The sequence below is a fragment of the Hydra vulgaris genome, chromosome 09 (genome assembly GCF_038396675.1).
Source record: "Hydra vulgaris chromosome 09, alternate assembly HydraT2T_AEP".
Classification (NCBI taxonomy): Eukaryota; Metazoa; Cnidaria; class Hydrozoa; order Anthoathecata; family Hydridae; genus Hydra; species Hydra vulgaris.
In genome coordinates, this window is record NC_088928.1 from 28,321,759 (window position 1) to 28,346,591 (window position 24,833).

Sequence of the window (24,833 nt, forward strand, 5' to 3'; positions counted from 1 at the left end):
AAGATTTTTACGACAAAACCCCTTTTTATGTACAAAAACTTACTTAAAATAAGAAAATAATGCAAATGCAACAAAAAAACAGGTTTTCACTGATTTCTTTTGGAATCTTTTGTAATATTTTTGTAGATTCTGTGGGTTTATTAGAAAAAATGGTCAAATAAACTTGAGGTGAGCAAAGGAACCTAAGATTTTTACGACAAAACCCCTTTTTATGTACAAAAACTTACTTAAAATAAGAAAATAATGCAAATGCAACAAAAAAACAGGTTTTCACTGATTTCTTTTGGAATCTTTTGTAATATTTTTGTAGATTCTGTGGGTTTATTAGAAAAAATGGTCAAATAAACTTGAGGTGAGCAAAGGAACCTAAGATTTTTACGACAAAACCCCTTTTTATGTACAAATACTTACTTAAAATAAGAAAATAATGCAAATGCAACAAAAAAACAGGTTTTCACTGATTTCTTTTGGAATCTTTTGTAATATTTTTGTAGATTCTGTGGGTTTATTAGAAAAAATGGTCAAATAAAGTTGAGGTGAGCAAAGGAACCTAAGATTTTTACGACAAAACCCCTTTTTATGTACAAAAACTTACTTAAAATAAGAAAATAATGCAAATGCAACAAAAAAACAGGTTTTCACTGATTTCTTTTGGAATCTTTTGTAATATTTTTGTAGATTCTGTGGGTTTATTAGAAAAAATGGTCAAATAAACTTGAGGTGAGCAAAGGAACCTAAGATTTTTACGACAAAACCCCTTTTTATGTACAAAAACTTACTTAAAATAAGAAAATAATGCAAATGCAACAAAAAAACAGGTTTTCACTGATTTCTTTTGGAATCTTTTGTAATATTTTTGTAGATTCTGTGGGTTTATTAGAAAAAATGGTCAAATAAACTTGAGGTGAGCAAAGGAACCTAAGATTTTTACGACAAAACCCCTTTTTATGTACAAATACTTACTTAAAATAAGAAAATAATGCAAATGCAACAAAAAAACAGGTTTTCACTGATTTCTTTTGGAATCTTTTGTAATATTTTTGTAGATTCTGTGGGTTTATTAGAAAAAATGGTCAAATAAACTTGAGGTGAGCAAAGGAACCTAAGATTTTTACGACAAAACCCCTTTTTATGTACAAATACTTACTTAAAATAAGAAAATAATGCAAATGCAACAAAAAAACAGGTTTTCACTGATTTCTTTTGGAATCTTTTGTAATATTTTTGTAGATTCTGTGGGTTTATTAGAAAAAATGGTCAAATAAAGTTGAGGTGAGCAAAGGAACCTAAGATTTTTACGACAAAACCCCTTTTTATGTACAAATACTTACTTAAAATAAGAAAATAATGCAAATGCAACAAAAAAACAGGTTTTCACTGATTTCTTTTGGAATCTTTTGTAATATTTTTGTAGATTCTGTGGGTTTATTAGAAAAAATGGTCAAATAAACTTGAGGTGAGCAAAGGAACCTAAGATTTTTACGACAAAACCCCTTTTTATGTACAAAAACTTACTTAAAATAAGAAAATAATGCAAATGCAACAAAAAAACAGGTTTTCACTGATTTCTTTTGGAATCTTTTGTAATATTTTTGTAGATTCTGTGGGTTTATTAGAAAAAATGGTCAAATAAACTTGAGGTGAGCAAAGGAACCTAAGATTTTTACGACAAAACCCCTTTTTATGTACAAAAACTTACTTAAAATAAGAAAATAATGCAAATGCAACAAAAAAACAGGTTTTCACTGATTTCTTTTGGAATCTTTTGTAATATTTTTGTAGATTCTGTGGGTTTATTAGAAAAAATGGTCAAATAAACTTGAGGTGAGCAAAGGAACCTAAGATTTTTACGACAAAACCCCTTTTTATGTACAAATACTTACTTAAAATAAGAAAATAATGCAAATGCAACAAAAAAACAGGTTTTCACTGATTTCTTTTGGAATCTTTTGTAATATTTTTGTAGATTCTGTGGGTTTATTAGAAAAAATGGTCAAATAAACTTGAGGTGAGCAAAGGAACCTAAGATTTTTACGACAAAACCCCTTTTTATGTACAAAAACTTACTTAAAATAAGAAAATAATGCAAATGCAACAAAAAAACAGGTTTTCACTGATTTCTTTTGGAATCTTTTGTAATATTTTTGTAGATTCTGTGGGTTTATTAGAAAAAATGGTCAAATAAACTTGAGGTGAGCAAAGGAACCTAAGATTTTTACGACAAAACCCCTTTTTATGTACAAATACTTACTTAAAATAAGAAAATAATGCAAATGCAACAAAAAAACAGGTTTTCACTGATTTCTTTTGGAATCTTTTGTAATATTTTTGTAGATTCTGTGGGTTTATTAGAAAAAATGGTCAAATAAACTTGAGGTGAGCAAAGGAACCTAAGATTTTTACGACAAAACCCCTTTTTATGTACAAAAACTTACTTAAAATAAGAAAATAATGCAAATGCAACAAAAAAACAGGTTTTCACTGATTTCTTTTGGAATCTTTTGTAATATTTTTGTAGATTCTGTGGGTTTATTAGAAAAAATGGTCAAATAAACTTGAGGTGAGCAAAGGAACCTAAGATTTTTACGACAAAACCCCTTTTTATGTACAAAAACTTACTTAAAATAAGAAAATAATGCAAATGCAACAAAAAAACAGGTTTTCACTGATTTCTTTTGGAATCTTTTGTAATATTTTTGTAGATTCTGTGGGTTTATTAGAAAAAATGGTCAAATAAACTTGAGGTGAGCAAAGGAACCTAAGATTTTTACGACAAAACCCCTTTTTATGTACAAAAACTTACTTAAAATAAGAAAATAATGCAAATGCAACAAAAAAACAGGTTTTCACTGATTTCTTTTGGAATCTTTTGTAATATTTTTGTAGATTCTGTGGGTTTATTAGAAAAAATGGTCAAATAAACTTGAGGTGAGCAAAGGAACCTAAGATTTTTACGACAAAACCCCTTTTTATGTACAAAAACTTACTTAAAATAAGAAAATAATGCAAATGCAACAAAAAAACAGGTTTTCACTGATTTCTTTTGGAATCTTTTGTAATATTTTTGTAGATTCTGTGGGTTTATTAGAAAAAATGGTCAAATAAACTTGAGGTGAGCAAAGGAACCTAAGATTTTCACGACAAAACCCCTTTTTATGTACAAAAACTTACTTAAAATAAGAAAATAATGCAAATGCAACAAAAAAACAGGTTTTCACTGATTTCTTTTGGAATCTTTTGTAATATTTTTGTAGATTCTGTGGGTTTATTAGAAAAAATGGTCAAATAAACTTGAGGTGAGCAAAGGAACCTAAGATTTTTACGACAAAACCCCTTTTTATGTACAAAAACTTACTTAAAATAAGAAAATAATGCAAATGCAACAAAAAAACAGGTTTTCACTGATTTCTTTTGGAATCTTTTGTAATATTTTTGTAGATTCTGTGGGTTTATTAGAAAAAATGGTCAAATAAAGTTGAGGTGAGCAAAGGAACCTAAGATTTTTACGACAAAACCCCTTTTTATGTACAAATACTTACTTAAAATAAGAAAATAATGCAAATGCAACAAAAAAACAGGTTTTCACTGATTTCTTTTGGACTCTTCTGTAATATTTTTGTAGATTCTGTGGGTTTATTAGAAAAAGTGGTCAAATAAACTTGAGCTAAGCAAAGGAACCAAAGATTTTTACGACAAAACCCCTTTTTATGAACAAAAACTTACTTAAAATAAGAAAATAATGCAAATGCAACAAAAAAACAGGTTTTCACTGATTTCTTTTGGAATCTTTTGTAATATTTTTGTAGATTCTGTGGGTTTATTAGAAAAAATGGTCAAATAAAGTTGAGGTGAGCAAAGGAACCTAAGATTTTTACGACAAAACCCCTTTTTATGTACAAATACTTACTTAAAATAAGAAAATAATGCAAATGCAACAAAAAAACAGGTTTTCACTGATTTCTTTTGGAATCTTTTGTAATATTTTTGTAGATTCTGTGGGTTTATTAGAAAAAATGGTCAAATAAACTTGAGGTGAGCAAAGGAACCTAAGATTTTTACGACAAAACCCCTTTTTATGTACAAATACTTACTTAAAATAAGAAAATAATGCAAATGCAACAAAAAAACAGGTTTTCACTGATTTCTTTTAGAATCTTTTGTAATATTTTGTAGATTTTGTGGGTTTATTAGAAGAAAATGTTCAAATCAAATTGAGGTAGCAAAGGAATCTAAGTTTTTTACGACAAAACCCTTTTTATGTACAAAAACTTACTTAAAATAAGTAAATAGTGCAAATTCAACAAAAAACAAGGTTTTAAATGATTTCTTTTGGAATCTTTTGTAATATTTTTGTAGATTCTGTGGTTTATTAGAAAAAATGGTCAAATAAAGTTGAGGTGAGCAAAGGAACCTAAGATTTTTACGACAAAACCCCTTTTTATGTACAAATACTTACTTAAAATAAGAAAATAATGCAAATGCAACAATAAAACAGGTTTTCACTGATTTCTTTTGGAAACTTTCGTAAAATTTTTGTAGATTCTGTGGTTTATTAGAAAAATTGGTCAAATAAAGTTGAGGTGAGCAAAGGAACCTAAGATTTTTACGACAAAACCCCTTTTTATGTACAAAAACATACTTAAAAAAAAAAAATATTGCAAATGCAACAATAAAACAAGTTTTCACTGATTTCTTTTGGAATCTTCTGTAATATTTTTGTAGATTCTGTGGGTTTGCTAGAAAAAATGGTCAAATAAAGTTGAGGTGAGCAAAGGAACCTAAGATTTTAACGACAAAACCCCTTTTTATGTACAAAAACATACTTAAAAAAAGAAAATAATGCGAATGCAACAATAAAACAGGTTTTCACTGATTTCTTTTGGAATCTTTCGTAATATTTTTGTAGAATCTGTGGTTTATTAGAAAAATTGGTCAAAGAAACTTGAGGTAAGCAAAGGAACCTAAGATTTTTACGACAAAACCCCTTTTTTTGTACAAATACTAACTTATAATAAGAAAATAATGCAAATGCAACAAAAAAACAGGTTTTCACTGATTTCTTTTAGAATCTTTTGTAATATTTTTGTAGATTCTGTGGGTTTATTAGAAAAAATGGTCAAATAAACTTGAGGTGAGCAAAGGATCCTAAGATTTTCACGACAAAACCCCTTTTTATGTACAAAAACTTACTTAAAATAAGAAAATAATGCAAATGCAACAAAAAAACAGGTTTTCACTGATTTCTTTTGGAATCTTTTGTAATATTTTTGTAGATTCTGTGGGTTTATTAGAAAAAATGGTCAAATAAAGTTGATGTGAGCAAAGGAACCTAAGATTTTACGACAAAACCTCTTTTTATGTACAAATACTTACTTAAAATAAGAAAATAATGCAAATGCAACAAAAAAACAGGTTTTCACTGATTTCTTTTGGAATCTTTTGTAATATTTTTGTAGATTCTGTGGGTTTATTAGGAAAAATGGTCAAATAAACTTGAGGTAAGCAAAGGAACATAAGATTTTCACGACAAAACCCCTTTTTTTGTACAAATACTAACTTATAATAAAAAAATAATGCAAATGCAACAAAAAAACATGTTTTCACTGAATTCTTTTGGAATCTTTTGTAATATTTTTGTAGATTTTGTTGGTTTATTAGAAAAAATGGTCAAATAAACTTGAGGTGAGTAAAGGAACCTAAGATTTTTACGACAAAACCCCTTTTTATGTTTAAATACTTACTTAAAATAAGAAAATAATGCAAATGCAACAAATAAACAGGTTTTCACTGATTTCTTATGGAATCTTTTGTAATATTTTTGTAGATTCTGTGAGTTTATTAGAAAAAATGGTCAAATAAACTTGAGGTGAGCAAAGGAACCTAAGATTTTTACGACAAAACCCCTTTTTATGTACAAATACTTACTTAAAATAAGAAAATAATGCAAATGCAACAAAAAAACAGGTTTTCACTGATTTCTTTTGGAATCTTTTGTAATATTCTTGTAGATTCTGTGGTTTATTAGAAAAAATGGTCAAATAAAGTTGAGGTAAGCAAAGGAATCTAAGATTTTTTACGACAAAACCTCTTTTTTATGTACAAAAACTTACTTTAAATAAGAAAATAATGCAAATGCAACAAAAAAACAGGTTTTCTTTGATTTCTTTTGGAATCTTTTGTAATATTTTTGTAGATTCTGTGAATTTATTTAAAAAAATGGTCAAATAAAGTTGATGTGAGCAAAGGAACCTAAGATTTTTACGACAAAACCCCTTTTTATGTACAAATACTAACTTAAAATAAGAAAATAATGCAAATGCAACAAAAAAACAGGTTTTCACTGATTTCTTTTGGAATCTTTTGTAATATTTTTTTAGATGTTGTGGGTTTATTAGAAAAAATGGTCAAATAAAGTTGAGGTGAGCAAAGGAACCTAAGATTTTTACGACAAAACCCCTTTTTATGTACAAATACTTACTTAAAATAAGAAAATAATGCAAATGCAACAAAAAAACAGGTTTTCACTGATTTCTTTTGGAATCTTTTGTAATATTTTTGTAGATTCTGTGGGTTTACTAGAAAAAATGGTCAAATAAAGTTGAGGTGAGCAAAGGAACCTAAGATTTTTACGACAAAACCCCTTTTTATGTACAAATACTTACTTAAAATAAGAAAATAATGCAAATGCAACAAAAAAACAGGTTTTCAATGATTTCTTTTGGAATCTTTTGTAATATTTATGTAGATTCTTTGGGTTTATTAGAAAAAATGGTCAAATAAACTTGAGGTAAGCAAAGGAACTTAAGATTTTTACGACAAAACCCCTTTTTATGTACAAATACTTACTTAAAATAAGAAAATAATGCAAATGCAACAAAAAAACAGGTTTTCACTGATTTCTTTTGCAATCTTTTGTAATATTTTTTTAGATGTTGTGGGTTTATTAGAAAAAATGGTCAAATAAAATTGAGGTGAGCAAAGGAACCTAAGATTTTTACGACAAAACCCCTTTTTATGTACAAATACTTACTTAAAATAAGAAAATAATGCAAATGCAACAAAAAAACAGGTTTTCACTGATTTCTTTTGGAATTTTTTGTAATATTTTTGTAGATTTTGTGGGTTTATTAAAAAAAATGGTCAAATAAAGTTGAGGTGAGCAAAGGAACATAAGATTTTTACGACAAAACCCCTTTTTATGTACAAATACTTACTTAAAATAAGAAAATAATGCAAATGCAACAAAAAAACAGGTTTTCACTGATTTCTTTTGGAATCTTTTGTAATATTTTTTTAGATGTTGTGGGTTTATTAGAAAAAATGGTTAAATAAAGTTGAGGTTAGCAAAGGAACCTAAGATTTTTACGACAAAACCCCTTTTTATGTACAAATACTTACTTAAAATAAGAAAATAATGCAAATGCAACAAAAAAATAGGTTTTCACTGATTTCTTTTGGAATCTTTTGTAATATTTTTGTAGATTATGTGGGTTTATTAGAAAAAATGGTCAAATAAAGTTGAGGTGAGCAAAGGAACCTAAGATTTTTACGACAAAACCCCTTTTTAAGTACAAAAACTTACTTAAAATAAGAAAATAATGCAAATGCAACAAAAAAACAGGTTTTCACTGATTTCTTTTGGAATCTTTTGTAATATTTTTGTAGATTCTGTGGGTTTATTAGAAAAAATGGTCAAATAAACTTGAGGTGAGCAAAGGAACCTAAGATTTTCACGACAAAACCCCTGTTTATGTACAAAAACTTACTTAAAATAAGAAAATAATGCAAATGCAACAAAAAAACAGGTTTTCACTGATTTCTTTTGGAATCTTTTGTAATAATTTTGTAGATTCTGTGGGTTTATTAGAAAAAATGGTCAAATAAAGTTGAGGTAAGCAAAGGAACCTAAGATTTTTACGACAAAACCCCTTTTTATGTACAAATACTTACTTAAAATAAGAAAATAATGCAAATGCAACAAAAAAACAGGTTTTTACTGATTTCTTTTGGAATCTTTTGTAATATTTTTGTAGATTCTTTGGGTTTATTAGAAAAAATGGTCAAATAAACTTGAGGTAAGCAAAGGAACCTAAGATTTTCACGACAAAACCCCTTTTTAAGTACAAAAACTTACTTAAATAAGAAAATAATGCAAATGCAACAAAAAAACAAGTTATAACTGATTTCTTTTGGAATCTTTTGTAATATTTTTATAGATTCTTTGGGTTTATTAGAAAAAATGGTCAAATAAACTTGAGGTAAGCAAAGGAACCTAAGATTTTTACGACAAAACCCCTTTTTAAGTACAAAAACTTACTTAAAATAAGAAAATAATGCAAATGCAACAAAAAAACAAGTTTTAACTGATTTCTTTTGGAATCTTTTGTAATATTTTTGTAGATTCTTTGAATTTATTAGAAAAAATGGTCAAATAAAGATGAGGTGAGCAAAGGAATCTGAGATTTTTACGACAAAACCCCTTTTTATGTACAAATACTTACTTAAAATAAGAAAATTATGAAAATGCAACAAAAAAACAGGTTTTCACTGATTTCTTTTGGAATCTTTTGTAATATTTTTGTAGATTCTGTGGGTTTATTAGAAAAAATGGTCAAATAAACTTGAGCTAAGCAAAGGAATACAAGATTTTTTACGACAAAACCCCTTTTTAAATACAAAAACTTTCTTAAAAAAAGGAAATAATGCAAATGCAACAAAAAAACAGGTTTTCACAGATTTCTTTTGGAATCTTTTGTAATAATTTTGTAGATTCTGTGGGTTTATTAGAAAAAATGGTCAAATAAAGTTGAGGTGAGCAAAGGAACCTAAGATTTTTACGACAAAACCCCTTTTTATGTATAAAAACTTACTTAAAACTAGAAATTAATGCAATTGCAACAAAAAAACAATATTTCACTAATTTATTTTAAAATCTTATGTAATATTTTTGTAGACTCTGGGGGTTTATTAGAAAAAATGGTCAAATAAACTTGAGGTGTGTAAATGAACCTAAGAATTTTACGACAAAACCTCTTTTTATGTAAAAAAACTTACTTAAAATATGAAAATATTGCAATTGCAACAAAAAAACATGTTTTTACTGATTTCTTTTAGAATCTTTTGTAATATTTTGGTGGATTTTGTGGGTTTATTAAAGAAAATGTTTATTTGAATCAAAAACAACCATGTATTCTAATGTTTTTTAGCTCAAGGAGTATTTTATGTCAATAAACTTTTTTGTAAAAATGAGTAATTCTCTTAAAAACATTTGATAAACACATTTTTACTGATTTCTTTTGGAATCTTTTGTAATATTTTTGTAGATTCTGTGGGTTTATTAGAAAAAATGGTCAAATAAGGTTGAGGTGAGCAAAGGAACCTAAGATTTTTACGACAAAACCCCTTTTTATGTACAAATACTTACTTAAAATAAGAAAATAATGCAAATGCAACAAAAAAACAGGTTTTCACTGATTTCTTTTGGAATCTTTTGTAATATTTTTGTAGATTCTGTGGGTTTATTAGAAAAAATGGTCAAATAAAGTTGAGGTGAGCAAAGGAACCTAAGATTTTTACGACAAAACCCCTTTTTATGTACAAATACTTACTTAAAATAAGAAAATAATGCAAATGCAACAAAAAAACAGGTTTTTACTGATTTCTTTTGGAATCTTTTGTAATATTTTTGTAGATTCTTTGGGTTTATTAGAAAAAGTGGTCAAATAAAGTTGAGGTGAGCAAAAGAACCTAAGATTTTTACGACAAAACCCCTTTTTATGTACAAATACTTACTTAAAATAAGAAAATAATGCGAATGCAACAAAAAAACAGGTTTTCACTAATTTCTTTTGGAATCTTTTGTAATATTTTTGTAGATTCTTTGGGTTTATTAGAAAAAATGGTCAAATAAACTTGAGGTAAGCAAAGGAACCTAAGATTTTTACGACAAAACCCCTTTTTGAGTACAAAAACTTACTTACAATAAGAAAATAATGCAAATGCAACAAAAACACAGGTTTTCACTGATTTCTTTTGGAATCTTTTGTAATATTTTTGTAGATTCTGTGGGTTTATTAGAAAAAATGGTCGAATAAACTTGAGGTGAGAAAAGGAACCTAAGAATTTCACGACAAAACCCCTTTTTATGTACAAAAACATACTTAAAATAAGAAAATAATGCAAATGCAACAAAAAAACAGGTTTTCACTGATTTCTTTTGGAATCTTTTGTAATATTTTTGTAGATTCTGTAGGTTTATTAGAAAAAATGGTCAAATAAACTTGAGGTGAGCAAAGGAACCTAAGATTTTCACGAAAAACTCCCTTTTTATGTACAAAAACTTACTTAAAATAAGAAAGTAATGCAAATGCAACAAAAAAACAGGTTTTCACTGATTTCTTTTGGAATCTTTTGTAATATTTTTGTAGATTCTGTGGGTTTATTAGAAAAAATGGTCAAATAAACTTGAGGTGAGCAAAGGAACCTAAGATTTTCACGAAAAAACCCCTTTTTATGTACAAAAACTTACTTAAAATAAGAAAATAATGCAAATGCAACAAAAAAACAGGTTTTCACTGATTTCCTTTGGAATCTTTTGTAATATTTTTGTAGATTCTGTGGGTTTATTAGAAAAAATGGTCAAATAAACTTGAGGTAAGCAAAGGAACCTAAGATTTTTACGACAAAACCCCTTTTTAAGTACAAAAACTTATTTAACATAAGAAAATAATGCAAATGCAACAAAAAAACAGGTTTTCACTGATTTCTTTTGGAATCTTTTGTAATATTTTTGTAGATTCTGTGGGTTTATTAGAAAAAATGGTCGAATAAACTTGAGGTGAGCAAAGGAACCTAAGATTTTCACGACAAAACCCCTTTTTATGTACTAAAACTTACTTAAAATAAGAAAATAATGCAAATGCAACAAAAAAACAGGTTTTCACTAATTTCTTTTGGAATCTTTTGTAATATTATTGTAGATTCTGTGGGTTTTTTAGAAAAAATAGTCAAATAAAGTTGAGGTGAGAAAAGGAATCTGAGATTTTTACGACAAAACCCCTTTTTATGTACAAATACTTACTTAAAATAAGAAAATAATGCAAATGCAACAAAAAAACAGGTTTTCACTGATTTCTTTTGGAATCGTTTGTAATATTTTTGTAGATTCTGTGGGTTTATTAGAAAAAATGGTCAAATAAAGTTGAGGTGAGCAAAGGAACCTAAGATTTTTACGACAAAACCCCTTTTTATGTATAAAAACTTACTTAAATTTCAGAAATTAATGCAATTGCAACAAAAAAACAATATTTCACTAATTTATTTTCGAATCTTATGTAATATTTTTGTAGACTCTGTGGGTTTATTAGAAAAAATGGTCAAATAAACTTGAGGTGTGTAAAGGAACCTAAGAATTTTACGACAAAACCTCTTATTATGTAAAAAAACTTACTTAAAATATGAAAATAATGCAATTTTCAACAAAAAAACAGGTTTTTACTGATTTCTTTTAGAATCTTTTGTAATATTTTGGTGGATTTTGTGGATTTATTAAAGAAAATGTTTATTTGAATCAAAAACAACCATGTATTCTAATGTTTTTTAGCTCAAGGAGTATTTTATGTCAATGAACTTTTTTGTAAAAATGAGTAATTCTCCTTAAAACATTTGATAAACACATTTTTACTGATTTCTTTTGGAATCTTTTGTAATATTTTTGTAGATTCTGTGGGTTTATTAGAAAAAATGGTCAAATAAACTTGAGGTGAGCAAAGGCACCTAAGATTTTCACGACGAAACCCCTTTTTATGTACAAAAACTTACTTAAAATAAGAAAATAATGCAAATGCAACAAAAAAACAGGTTTTCACTGATTTCTTTTGGAATCTTTTGTAATATTTTTGTAGATTCTGTGGGTTTATTAGAAAAAATGGTCAAATAAAGTTGAGGTGAGCAAAGGAACCTTATATTTTTACGACAAAACCCCTTTTTATGTACAAAAACTTACTTAAAATAAGAAAATAATGCAAATGCAACAAAAAAACAGGTTTTCACTGATTTCTTTTGGAATCTTTTGTAATATTTTTGTAGATTCTTTGGGTTTATTAGAAAAAATGGACAAATAAACTTAAGGTAAGCAAAGGAACCTAAGATTTTTACGACAAAACCCCTTTTTAAGTACAAAAACTTACTTACAATAAGAAAATAATGCAAATGCAACAAAAAAACAGGTTTCACTGATTTCTTTTGGAATCTTTTGTAATATTTTTGTAGATTCTGTGGGTTTATTAGAAAAAATGGTCGAATAAACTTGAGTTGAGCAAAGGAACCTAAGAATATCACGACAAAATCCCTTTTTATGTACAAAAACATACTTAACATAAGAAAATAATGCAAATGCAACAAAAAAACAGGTTTTCACTGATTTCTTTTGGAATCTTTTGTAATATTATTGTAGAATCTGTGGGTTTTTTAGAAAAAATGGTCAATTAAAGTTGAGGTGAGCAAAGGAATCTGAGATTTTTACGACAAAACCCCTTTTTATGTACAAATACTTACTTAAAATAAGAAAATAATGCAAATGCAACAAAAAAACAGGTTTTCACTGATTTCTTTTGTAATCTTTTGTAATATTTTTGTAGATTCTGTGGGTTTATTAGAAATAATGGTCAAATAAACTTGAGCTAAGCAAAGGAACATAAGATTTTTACGACAAAACCCCTTTTTAAATACAAAAACTTTCTTAAAATAAGGAAATAATGCAAATGCAACAAAAAAACAGGTTTTCACTGATTTCTGTTGGAATCTTTTGTAATATTTTTGTAGATTCTGTTGGTTTATTAGAAAAAATGGTCAAATAAAGTTGAGGTGAGCAAAGGAACCTAAGCTTTTTACGACAAAACCCCTTTTTATGTACAAAAATTTACTTAAAACTAGAAATTAATGCAATTGCAACAAAAAAACAATATTTCACTAATTTATTTTGGAATCTCATGTAATATTTTTGTAGACTCTGTGGGTTTATTAGAAAAAATGGTCAAATAAACTTGAGGTGTGTAAAGGAACCTAAGAAATTTACGACAAAACCTCTTTTTATGTAAAAAAACTTACTTAAAATATGAAAATAATGCAATTGCAACAAAAAAACAGGTTTTTAATAATTTCTTTTAGAATCTTTTGTAATACTTTGGTGGATTCTGTGGGTTTATTAAAGAAAATGTTAATTTGAATCAAAAACAACCATGTATACTAATGTTTTTTAGCTCAAGGAGTATTTTATGTCAATGAACTTTTTTGTAAAAATGAGTAATTCTCTTAAAAACATTTGATAAACACATTTTTACTGATTTCTTTTGGAATCTTTTGTAATATTTTTGTAGATTCTGTGGGTTTATTAGAAAAAATGGTCAAATAAAGTTGAGGTGAGCAAAGGAACCTAAGATTTTTACGACAAAACCCCTTTTTATGTACAAATACTTACTTAAAATAAGAAAATAATGCAAATGCAACAAAAAAACAGGTTTTCACTGACTTCTTTTGGAATCATTTGTAATATTTTTGTAGATTCTGTGGGTTAATTAGAAAAAATGGTCAAATAAAGTTGAGGTGAGCAAAGGAACCAAAGATTTTTACGACAAAACCCCTTTTTATGTACAAATACTTACTTAAAATAAGAAAATAATGCAAATGCAACAAAAAAACAGGTTTTCACTGATTTCTTTTGGATTCTTTTGTAATATTTTTGTAGATTCTTTGGGTTTATTAGAAAAAATGGTCAAATAAAGTTGAGGTGAGCAAAGGAAACTAAGATTTTTACGACAAAACCCTTTTTTATGTACAAATACTTACTTAAAATAAGAAAATAATGCAAGTGCAACAAAAAAACAGGTTTTCACTGATTTCTGTCGGAATCTTTTGTAATATTTTTGTAGATTCTTTGGGTTTATTAGAAAAAATGGTCAAATAAACTTGAGGTAAGCAAAGGAACCTGAGATTTTTACGACAAAACCCCTTTTTAAAAACAAAAACTTAAATACAATAAGAAAATAATGCAAATGCAACAAAAAAACAGGTTTTCACTGATTTCTTTGGGAATCTTTTGTAATATTTTTGTAGATTCTGTGGGTTTATTAAAAGAAATGGTCGAATAAACTTGAATTGAGCAAAGGAACCTAAGATTTTCACGACAAAACCCCTTTTTATGTACAAAAACTTACTTAAAATAAAAAAATAATGCAAATGCAACAAAAAAACAGGTTTTCACTGATTTCTTTTGGAATCTTTTGTAATTTTTTTGTAGATTCTGTGGGTTTATTAGAAAAAATGGTCAAAAAAACTTGAGGTGAGCAAAGGAACCTAAGATTTTCACGAAAAAACCCCATTTTATGTACAAAAACTTACTTAAAATAAGAAAATAATGCAAATGCAACAAAAAAACAGGTTTTCACTGATTTCTTTTGGAATCTTTTGTAATATTTTTGTAGATTCTGTGGGTTTATTAGAAATAATGGTCAAATAAACTTGAGCTAAGCAAAGGAACATAAGATTTTTACGACAAAACCCCTTTTTAAATACAAAAACTTTCTTAAAATAAGGAAATAATGCAAATGCAACAAAAAAACAGGTTTTCACTGATTTCTGTTGGAATCTTTTGTAATATTTTTGTAGATTCTGTGGGTTTATTAGAAAAAATGGTCAAATAAAGTTGAGGTGAGCAAAGGAACCTAAGCTTTTTACGACAAAACCCCTTTTTATGTACAAAAACTTACTTAAAACTAAAAATTAATGCAATTGCAACAAAAAAACAATATTTCACTAATTTATTTTGGAATCTTATGTAATATTTTTGTAGACTCTGTGGGTTTATAAGAAAAAATGGTCAAATAAACTTGAGGTGTGTAAAGGAACCTAAGAAATTTACGACAAAACCTCTTTTTATGTAAAAAAACTTACTTAAAATATGAAAATAATGCAATTGCAACAAAAAAACAGGTTTTTACTATTTTCTTTTAGAATCTTTTGTAATATTTTGGTGGATTCTGTGGGTTTATTAAAAAAAATGTTAATTTAAATCAAAAACAACCATGTATACTAATGTTTTTTAGCTCAAGGAGTATTTTATGTCAATGAACTTTTTTGTAAAAATGAGTAATTCTCTTAAAAACATTTGATAAACACATTTTTACTGATTTCTTTTGGAATCTTTTGTAATTTTTTTGTAGATTCTGTGGGTTTATTAAAAAAAATGGTCAAATAAAGTTGAGGTGAGCAAAGGAACTTAAGATTTTAACGACAAAACCCCTTTTTATGTACAAATACTTACTTAAAATAAGAAAATAATGCAAATGCAACAAAAAAACAGGTTTTCACTGACTTCTTTTGGAATCATTTGTAATATTTTTGTAGATTCTGTAGGTTTATAAGAAAAAATGGTCAAATAAAGTTGAGGTGAGCAAAGGAACCTAAGATTTTTACGACAAAACCCCTTTTTATGTACAAATACTTACTTAAAATAAGAAAATAATGCAAATGCAACAAAAAAACAGGTTTTCACTGATTTCTTTTGGATTCTTTTGTAATATTTTTGTAGATTCTTTGGGTTTATTAGAAAAAATGGTCAAATAAAGTTGAGGTAAGCAAAGGAAACTAAGATTTTTACGACAAAACCCCTTTTTATGTTCAAATACTTACTTAAAATAAGAAAATAATGCAAATGCAACAAAAAAACAGGTTTTCACTGATTTCTGTTGGAATCTTTTGTAATATTTTTGTAGATTCTTTGGGTTTATTAGAATAAATGGTCAAATAAACTTGAGGTAAGCAAAGGAACCTAAGATTTTTACGACAAAACCCCTTTTTAAGAACAAAAACTTACTTACAATAAGAAAATAATGCAAATGCAACAAAAAAACAGGTTTTCACTGATTTCTTTTGGAATCTTTTGTAATATTTTTGTAGATTCTGTGGGTTTATTAGAAAAAATGGTCGAATAAACTTGAGGTGAGCAAAGGAACCTAAGATTTTCACGACAAAACCCCTTTTTATGTACAAAAACTTACTTAAAATAAGAAAATAATGCAAATGCAACAAAAAAACAGGTTTTCACTGATTTCTTTTGGAATCTTTTGTAATATTTTTGTAGATTCTGTGGGTTTATTAGAAAAAATGGTCAAATAAACTTGAGGTGAGCAAAGGATCCTAAGATTTTCACGACAAAACCCCTTTTTATGTACAAAAACTTACTTAAAATAAGAAAATAATGCAAATGCAACAAAAAAACAGGTTTTCACTGATTTCTTTTGGAATCTTTTGTAATATTTTTGTAGGTTCTGTGGGTTTATTAGAAAAAATGGTTAAATCAACTTGAGGTGAGCAAAGGAACCTAAGATTTTTACGACAAAACCCCTTTTTATGTACAAAAACTAACTTACAATAAGAAAATAATGCAAATGCAACAAAAAAACAGGTTTTCACTGATTTCTTTTGGAATCTTTTGTAATAATTTTGTAGATTCTGTGGGTTTATTAGAAAAAATGGTCAAATAAACGTGAGGTGAGCAAAGGAACCTAAGATTTTCACGACAAAACCCCATTTTATGTACAAAAACTTATTTAAAATAAGAAAATAATGCAAATGCAACAAAAAAACAGGTTTTCACTGATATCTTTTGGAATCTTTTGTAATATTTTTGTAGATTCTGTGGGTTTTTAAAAAAAAATGGTCAAATAAAGTTGAGGTGAGCAAAGGAGTCTGAGATTTTTACGACAAAACCCCTTTTTATGTACAAATACTTACTTAAAATAAGAAAATAATGCAAATGCAACAAAAAAACAGGTTTTCATTGATTTCTTTTGGAATCTTTTGTAATATTTTTGTAGATTCTGTGGGTTTATTAGAAATAATGTTCAATTAAACTTGAGCTAAGCAAAGGAACATAAGATTTTTACGACAAAACCCCTTTTTAAATACAAAAACTTTCTTAAAATAAGGAAATAATGCAAATGCAACAAAAAAACAGGTTTTCACTGATTTCTGTTGGAATCTTTTGTAATATTTTTGTAGATTCTGTGGGTTTATTAGAAAAAATGGTCAAATAAAGTTAAGGTGAGCAAAGGAACCTAAGCTTTTTACGACAAAACCCCTTTTTATGTACAAAAACTTACTTAAAACTAGAAATTAATGCAATTGCAACAAAAAAACAATATTTCACTAATTTATTTTAAAATCTTATGTAATATTTTTGTAGACTCTGTGGGTTTATTAGAAAAAATGGTCAAATAAACTTGAGGTGTGTAAAGGAACCTAAGAAATTTACGACAAAACCTCTTTTTATGTAAAAAAACTTACTTAAAATATGAAAATAATGCAATTGCAACAAAAAAACAGGTTTTTACTAATTTCTTTTAGAATCTTTTGTAATATTTTGGTGGATTCTGTGGGTTTATTAAAGAAAATGTTAATTTGAATCAAAAACAACCATGTATAATAATGTTTTCTAGCTCAAGGAGTATTTTATGTCAATGAACTTTTTTGTAAAAATGAGTAATTCTCTTAAAAACATTTGATAAACACATTTTTACTGATTTCTTTTGGAATCTTCTGTAATATTATTGTAGAATCTGTGGGTTTATTAGAAAAAATGGTCAAATAAAGTTGAGGTGAGCAAAGGAATCTGAGATTTTTACGACAAAACCCCTTTTTATGTACAAATACTTACTTAAAATAAGAAAATAATGCAAATGCAACAAAAAAACAGGTTTTCACTGATTTCTTTTGGATTCTTTTGTAATTTTTTTGTAGTTTCTTTGGGTTTATTAGAAAAAATGGTCAAATAAAGTTGAGGTGAGCAAAGGAAACTAAGATTTTTACGACAAAACCCCTTTTTATGAACAAATACTTACTTAAAATAAGAAAATAATGCAAATGCAACAAAAAAACAGGTTTTCACTGATTTCTGTCGGAATCTTTTGTAATATTTTTGTAGATTCTTTGGGTTTATTAGAAAAAATGGTCAAATAAACTTGAGGTAAGCAAAGGAACCTAAGATTTTTACGACAAAACCCCTTTTTAAGAACAAAAATTTAATTACAATAAGAAAATAATGCAAATGCAACAAAAAAACAGGTTTTCACTGATTTCTTTGGGAATCTTTTGTAATATTTTTGTAGATTCTGTGGGTTTATTAAAAGAAATGGTCGAATAAATTTGAATTGAGCAAAGGAACCTAAGATTTTCACGACAAAACCACTTTTTATGTACAAAAACTTACTTAAAATAAGAAAATAATGCAAATGCAACAAAAAAACAGGTTTTCACTGATTTCTTTTGGAATCTTTTGTAATTTTTTTGTAGATTCTGTGGGTTTATTAAAAAAAATGGTCAAAAAAACTTGAGGTGAGCAAAGGAACCTAAGATTTTCACGAAAAAACCCCTTTTTATGTACAAAAACTTACTTAAATTAAGAAAATAATGCAAATGCAACAAAAAAACAGGTTTTCACTGATTTCTTTTGGAATCTTTTGTAATATTTTTGTAGATTTTGTGGGTTTGTTAAAAAAAATGGTCAAATAAAGTTGAGGTGAGCAAAGGAACCTAAGATTTTTACGACAAAACCCCTTTTTATGTACAAAAACTTTCTTACAATAAGAAAATAATGCAAATGCAATAAAAAATCAGGTTTTCACTGATTTCTTTTGGAATCTTTTGAAATATTTTTGTAGATTCTGTGGGTTTATTAGAAGAAATGGACGAATAAACTTGATTTGGGAAAAGGAACCTAAGATTTTCACGACAAAACCCCTTTTTATGTACAAATACTTACTTAAAATAAGAAAATAATGCAAATGCAACAAAAAAACAGGTTTTCACTGATTTCTTTTGGAATCTTTTGTAATTTTTTTGTAGATTCTGTAGGTTAATTAGATAAAATGGTCAAAAAAACTTGAGGTGAGCAAAGGAACCTAAGATTTTCACGAAAAAACCCCTTTTTATGTACAAAAACTTACTAAAAATAAGAAAATAATGCAAATGCAACAAAAAAACAGGTTTTCACTGATTTCTTTCGGAATCTTTTGTAATATTATTGTAGATTTTGTGGGTTTATTAGAAAAAATGGTCAAAAAAAGTTGAGGTGAGCAAAGGAATCTGAGATTTTTACGACAAAACCCCATTTTATGTACAAATACTTACTTAAAATAAGAAAATAATGCAAATGCAACAAAAAAACAGGTTTTCACTGATTTCTTTTAGAATCTTTTGTAATATTATTGTAGATTCTGTGGGTTTATTAGAAAAAATGGTCAAATAAAGTTGAGGTGAGCAAAGGAATCTGAGATTTTTACGACAAAACCCTTTTTTATGTACAAATACTTACTTAAAATAAGAAAATAATGCAAATGCAACAAATTAACAGGTTTTCACTGATTTCTTTTTGAATCTTTTGTAATATTTTTGTAGATTCTGTGGGTTTATTAGAAAAAATGGTCAAACAAACTTGAGCTAAGCAAAGGAACATAAGATTCTTACGACAAAACCCCTTTTTAAATACAAAAACTTACTTAAAATAAGAAAATAAATCAAATGCAACAAAAAAACAGGTTGTCAACAATTTCTTTAGGAATCTTTTGTAATATTTTTGTAGATTCTGTGGGTATATTGAAAAAATGGTCAAATAAAGTTGACGTGAGCAAAGGAACCTTTTATTTTTACGACAAAACCCCTTTTTATGTACAAATACCTACTTAAAATAAAAAAATAATGCAAATGCAACAAAAAAACAGGTTTTTACTGATTTCATTTGGAATCTTTTGTAATATTTTTGTAGATTTTGTGGGTTTGTTAGAATAAATGGTCAAATATAGTTAAGGTGAGCAAAGGAACCTAAGATTTTTACGACAAAACCCCTTTTTAAGTACAAAAACTTACTTAAAATAAAAAAATAATGCAAATGCAACAAAAAAACAGGTTTTCACTGATTTCTTTGAGAATCTTTTGTAATATTTTTGTAGATTCTGTGGGTTTATTAGAAAAAATGGAAAAATAAAGTTGAGGTGAGCAAAGGAACCTATGATTTTTACGACAAAACCCCTTTTTATGTATAAATACTTACTTAAAATAAGAAAATAATGCAAACGCAACAAAAAAATAGGTTTTCACTGATTTCTTCTGGAATCTTTTGTAATATTTTTGTAGATTTTGTGGGTTTATTAGAAAAAATGGTTAAATAAAGTTAAGGTGAGCAAAGGAATCTGAGATTTTAACGACAAAACCCCGTTTTATGTACAAATACTTACTTAAAATAAGAAAATAATGCAAATGCAACAAAAAAACAGGTTTTCACTGATTTCTTTTGGAGTCTTTTGTAATATTTTTGTAGATTCTGTGGGTTTATTAAATAAAATGGTCAAATAAACTTGAGCTAAGCAAAGGAACATAAGATTTTTACGACAAAACCCCTGTTTAAATACAAAAACTTACTTAAAATAAGGAAATAATGCAAATGCAACAAAAAAACAGGTTTTCACTGATTTCTTTTGGAATCTTTTGTAATATTTTTGTAGATTCTGTGGGTTTATTAGAAAAAAAGGTCAAATAAAGTTAAGGTGAGAAAAAGAACCTAAGATTTTTACGACAAAACCCCTTTTTATGTTCAAAAACTTACTTAAAATAAGAAAATAATGCAAATGGAACAAAAAAACAAGTTGTCACCAATTTCTTTAGGAATCTTTTGTAATATTTTTGTAGATTCTGTGGGTATATTTAAAAAATGGTCAAATAAAGTTGAGGTGAGCAAAGGAATCTGAGATTTTTACGACAAAACCCCTTTTTATGTACAAATACTTACTTAAAATAAGAAAATAATGCAAATGCAACAAAAAAACAGGTTTTCACTGATTTCTTTTGGAGTCTTTTGTAATATTTTTGTAGATTCTGTGGGTTTATTAAAAAAAATGGTCAAATAAACTTGAGCTAAGCAAAGGAACATAAGATTTTTACGACAAAACCCCTTTTTATGAACAAATACTTACTTAAAATAAGAAAATAATGCAAATACAACAAAAAAACAGGTTTTCACTGATATCTTTTGGAATCTTTTGTAATATTTTTGTTTATTCTTTGGGTTTATTAGAAAAAATGGTCAAATAAACTTGAGGTAAGCAAAGAAACCTAAGATTTTTACGACAAAACCCCTTTTTATGTACAAAAACTTACTTAAAATAAGAAAATAATGCAAATGCAACAAAAAAACAGGTTTTCACTGATTTCTTTTGGAATCTTTTGTAATATTTTTGTAGATTCTGTGGGTTTATTAGAAAAAATGGTCAAATAAACTTGAGGTAAGCAAAGGAACCTAAGATTTTTACGACAAAACCCCTTTTTAAGTACAAAAACTTCCTTATAATAAGAAAATAATGCAAATGCAACAAAAAAACAGGTTTTCACTGATTTCTTTTGGAATCTTTTGTAATATTTTTGTAGATTCTGTGGGTTTATTAGAAAAAATGGTCGAATAAACTTGAGGTGAGCAAAGGAACTTAAGATTTTCACGACAAAACCCCTTTTTATGTACAAAAACTTACTTAAAATAAGAAAATAATGCAAATGCAACAAAAAAACAGGTTGTCACTGATTTCTTTAGGAATCTTTTGTAATATTTTTGTAGATTCTGTAGGTATATTAAAAAAATGGTCAAATAAAGTTGAGGTGAGCAAAGGAACCTTTGATTTTTACGACAAAACCCCTTTTTATGTACAAATACCTACTTAAAATAAGAAAATAATGCAAATGCAACAAAAAAACAGGTTTTCACTGATTTCTTTTGGAATCTTTTGTAATATTTTTGTAGATTCTGTGGGTTTATTAGAAAAAATGGTCAAATAAAGTTGAGGTGAGCAAAGGAATGTAAGATTTTTACGACAAAACCCCTTTTTATGTACAAATACTTACTTAAAATAAGAAAAATATGCAAATGCAACAGAAAAAACAGGTTTTCACTGAGTTCTTCTGGAATCTTTTGTAACATTTTTGTAGATTCTGTGGATTTATTAGAAAAAATGGTCAAATAAACTTGAGGTGAGCAAAGGAACCTAAGATTTTCACGACAAAACCCCTTTTTATGTACAAAAACATACTTAAAATAAAAAAATAATGCAAATGCAACAAAAAAACAGGTTTTCACTGATTTCATTTGGAATCTTCTGTAATATTTTTGTAGATTCTGTCGGTTTATTAGAAAAAATGGTCAAATAAAGTTGAGGTGAGCAAAGGAATCTAAGATTTTTACGAAAAAAGCCCTTTTTATGTACAAATACTTACTTAAAATAAGAAAATAATGCAAATGCAACAGAAAAACAAGTTTTTACTGAACTCTTTTGGAATCTTTTGTAATATTTTTGTAGATTCTGTGGGTTTATTAGAATAAATGGTCAAAAAAAGTTGAGGTGAGCAAAGGAATCTAAGATTTTTACGACAAAAGCCCTTTTTATGTACAAATACTTACTTATAATAAGAAAAATATGCAAATGCAACAAAAAAACAGGTTTTTACTGAGTTCTTCTGGAATATTTTGTAATATTTTTGTAGACTCTGTGGGTTTATTAGAAAAAATGGTCAAATAAAGCTGAGGTGAGCAAAGGAACCTAAGATTTTTACGACAAAACCCCTTTTTATGTACAAAAACTTACTTAAAATAAGAAAATAATGCAAATGCAACAAAAAAACAGGTTGTCACCGATTTCTTTAGGAATCTTTTGTAATATTTTTGTAGATTCTGTGGGTATATTAAAAAAATGGTCAAATAAAGTTGAGGTGAGCAAAGGAACCTTTGATTTTTACGACAAAACCCCTTTTTATGTACAAATACCTACTTAAAATAAGAAAATAATGCAAATGCAACAAAAAAACAAGTTTTCACTGATTTCTTTCGGAATCTTTTGTAATATTTTTGTAGATTCTGTGGGTTTATTAGAATAAATGGTCAAATAAAGTTGATGTGAGCAAAGGAACCTAAGATTTTAAAGACAAAACCCCTTTTTATGAACAAATACCTACTTATAATAAGAAAATAATGCAAATGCAACAAAAAAACAGGTTTTCACTGATTTCTTTTGGAATCTTTTGTAATATTTTTGTACATTCTTTGGGTTTATTAGAAAAAATGGTCAAATAAACTTGAGGTAAGCAAAGAAACCTAAGATTTTTACGACAAAACCCCTTTTTATGTACAAATACTTACTTAAAATAAGAAAATAATGCAAATGCAACAAAAAAACAGGTTTTCACTGATTTCTTTTGGAATCTTTTGTAATATTATTGTAGATTCTGTGGGTTTATTAGAAAAAATGGTTAAATAAAGTTAAGGTGAGCAAAGGAATCTGAGATTTTTACGACAAAACCCCTTTTTATGTACAAATACTTACTTAAATTAAGAAAATAATGCAAATGCAACAAAAAAACAGGTTTTCACTGATTTCTTTTGGAATCTTTGTAATATTTTTGTAGATTCTGTGGGTTTATTAAAAAAAATGGTCAAATAAACTTGAGCTAAGCAAAGGAACATAAGATTTTTACGACAAAACACCTTTTTAAATACAAAAACTTACTTAAAATAAGGAAATAATGCAAATGCAACAAAAAAACAGGTTTTAACTGATTTCTTTTGGAATCTTTTAAAATATTTTTCTAGATTCTGTAGGTTTATTAGAAAAAATGGTCAAAAAAAAGTTGAGGTGAGCAAAGTAACCTAAGATTTTTACAACAAAACCCCTTTTTATGTTCAAAAACTTACTTAAAATAAGAAAATAATGCAAATGCAACAAAAAAACAGGTTGTCACCGATTTCTTTAGGAATCTTTTGTAATATTTTTGTAGATTCTGTAGGTATATTAAAAAAATGGTCAAATAAAGTTGAGGTGAGCAAAGGAACTTAAGATTTTAACGACAAAACCCCTTTTTATGTACAAATAATTACTTAAAATAAGAAAATAATGCAAAAGCAACAAAAAAACAAGTTTTCACTGATTTCTTTTGGAATCTTTTGTAATATTTTTGTAGATTCTGTGGGTTTATTAGAAAAAATGGTCAAATAAAGTTGATGTTAGCAAAGGAACCTAAGATTTTTACGACAAAACCCCTTTTTATGTTCAAATACTTACTTAAAATATGAAAATAATGCAAATGCAACAAAAAAACAGGTTTTCACTGATATCTTATGGAATCTTTTGTAATATTTTTGTAGATTCTGTGGGTTTATTAGAAAAAATGGTCAAATAAAGTTGAGGTGAGCAAAGGAATCTAAGATTTTTACGACAAAACCCCTTTTTATGTACAAATACTTACTTAAAATAAGAAAAATATACAAATGCAACGAAAAAACAGGTTTTCACTGAGTTCTTCTGGAATATTTTGTAATATTTTTGTAGACTCTGTGGGTTTATTAGAAAAAATGGTGAAAAAATTTGAGGTGAGCAAAGGAACCTAAGATTTTCACGACAAAACCCCTTTTTATGTACAAAAACATACTTAAAATAAAAAAATAATGCAAATGCAACAAAAAAACAGGTTTTCACTGATTTCTTTTGGAATCTTCTGTAATATTTTTGTAGATTCTGTCGGTTTATTAGAAAAAATGGTCAAATAAAGTTGAGGTGAGCAAAGGAATCTAAGATTTTTACGAGAAAAGCCCTTTTTATGTACAAATACTTACTTAAAATAAGAAAATAATGCAAATGCAACAAAAAAACAAGTTTTCACTGATCTCTTTTGGAATCTTTTGTAATATTTTTGTAGATTCTGTGGGTTTATTAGAATAAATGGTCAAATAAAGTTGAGGTGAGCAA